This window comes from Drosophila ananassae, chromosome XR (genome assembly GCF_017639315.1).
Source record: "Drosophila ananassae strain 14024-0371.13 chromosome XR, ASM1763931v2, whole genome shotgun sequence".
In the NCBI taxonomy this organism is placed as follows: Eukaryota; Metazoa; Arthropoda; class Insecta; order Diptera; family Drosophilidae; genus Drosophila; species Drosophila ananassae.
Genome location: NC_057932.1, coordinates 12,409,530 through 12,411,632, shown reverse-complemented (window position 1 = coordinate 12,411,632; position 2,103 = coordinate 12,409,530). Strand labels below are relative to the sequence as shown.

Here is a 2,103-nt window from a genome sequence, read left to right as displayed (position 1 = left end):
CCGGGGTTCACATACTACAGGAGCAAGTCCTGTTAGTACCCTAAGGATTTCGCTGTTTCTGATTCTGTGGTCTGATTGATCCCCTTCTGAAATCGATCCTCGTCGGTTTTGCTCGCTTATACTAGGGCGGCGCTGTGAGGTGTTCGTTTCTACTACTTCTGGGGTGGGAACATATCTATTCCAATTTTGCCTTTTAATCACCCCCTTTCCGATACGAAGAAATCACCACAAGCTTTTTATTTAGAAATCGAAAACCACTTGCTGCAAGCTCAACCTCCTTTCACGCCATCATCAAAGATTCTTCTTCAGACCACCTTGCAGTTTTATCGACACGTAGACTTTGTTCATCTAGTTCGTCTTTGTGCCGATGTGACATGTGACCAGAAGCAAGGTGGCCCAAACCCTTTTTGGAGCTGAACGCCATTCCACTTATCGTACAGGGCACCCACTCTGAAAGGTTAACCGATTGAGTGGGTCTAAATTGTGTGCTCTCTAGGTTAGTAGCCATAGACTCACCTCTTCCAATTTCAATTATTATCCGAGGCTCGTTATTTTCATTTGCACCAATTTTTTTCAAGGATCCTTTCGCTGCTCAAATTAGCTACCAGTTAGTACTGGCACCCAGAGAATACCACATGGAGGTTTTTTTCTTCGTGCAAAAGAGGCCAATCTTTTATTTGTTTATACAGTAGCGGACAATAAAATCCGGACTGACAAAAAATAGCCGTAATACTATTTACGTTTTTTCAGCCATCGCTTATTGTCTGGAGTAAATTTTTTTTAAATTGTTATTACTAATATAAAAGTTAATCAACAATTTTTTTTTTTTTCATTTTGATTTGTTTAGAAATGAAACGTATGCCGTAATATTTCATAAAATTTACAAAAATGTAGGCAACCAAAAGATATTTTATTTCAACCATTTAAAGGAAATACAAAATTTTTGAAAATTAAAAAGAATCAGTAGCAGCATCAATAGAGTTAAAAGATGAAAGATATTCCCAGTCAATTCCAGCTAAATGATTGAGAAGAGCATTGTAATCCGTTTTTCGGAAACATTTAGTACGATGCTGAGCCTTATAGTTAGCATGTATATTAAGGACATCAATTGATACCGAAACCAATAGTGTAGGATGGTACGTCCTCAGGAAGCGATAGTGGTGAAGACCGATTTACAGTCACAGAGGATATCCTATTACAGAAAATAAGGTCTAGAGAAAGATGGGGTTAATTTGGAAAAGAGCAATTTCAATTAATGCATCAATAAAGTCGCTATGACAACTGGCATGCAAGGAATTGTCATCATCACACGGGATCCAGGAGATTTTGGGAAGGTTGAAATCACCCATAATTAGGACAAAATCAGAGTCACTGACTAATGATAGAACGAGCTTAATAGCCTCAAGGTGGTTAAAATATACCGTATCCTCAACCGATGGAGGTATATAGAAACAGGTCATGAAAATATGAGACGGACCAACAGTTATTTTTACTGCGATAAACTCGATTCCAAACTCATTCGGGAAAGTGATTAGTTCAGCCGAGTATTTAATACTAACAGCAATGAGGACACCACCACCGAAAGAAGGCCTATCCAATCGAAACACAGTGTACTTTGGAACAAAAACTTTATAATCAGAGACAGAAGAATTAAGCCAGGTTTCAGTAAGTGCAATAGCATCAAAATTAAAAGAACTCTTGGTAAAAAATTGGCTCAATTTACCCAGAATACTTCGAACGTTTTGGTAGCAAGAAAATACGTTATTACTCAGTTTTTTGGAGCTGAATCGGCATAGTTGGGATTTAGAGGATCTTTGGCTAAAAATTCATGAATAACACTGTGCTCAGCCCAGGCTGACGGATCAAGTGCTTTTTCAAAGTAGGATTCAGGAGTTACAATTTTGAAAGAGGATATACTACGCTTATGTTTAAAATTAAACTTATAGACCGCTAATTCATTAGGAGCTACCTTACGATGGTTTAAGAGGTGACTCCTGACATCATCCACAGTGGCATCCGGCATGAGGCGGGATACAAATATAGCTTTACGAGGTGCAACAGCTCTAAGCGAAAGCCCAGAGGATCTTAACTCAGGCGCCACAC

At 38.7% G+C, this 2,103-nt stretch overlaps 1 long non-coding RNA gene across 1 annotated transcript; it reads right to left on the bottom strand.

The window, feature by feature from the left end:
- Window positions 1-222: 222 nt before the first annotated feature.
- LOC116655064 lies at window positions 223-869 on the bottom strand. The gene is made up of 2 exons (XR_004310215.2): window positions 517-869; window positions 223-450 (listed from the first exon to the last, which is right to left on the bottom strand). It is a non-coding gene; the product is annotated as an uncharacterized LOC116655064 (long non-coding RNA).
- Between the last annotated feature and the right edge of the window lie 1,234 nt (window positions 870-2,103).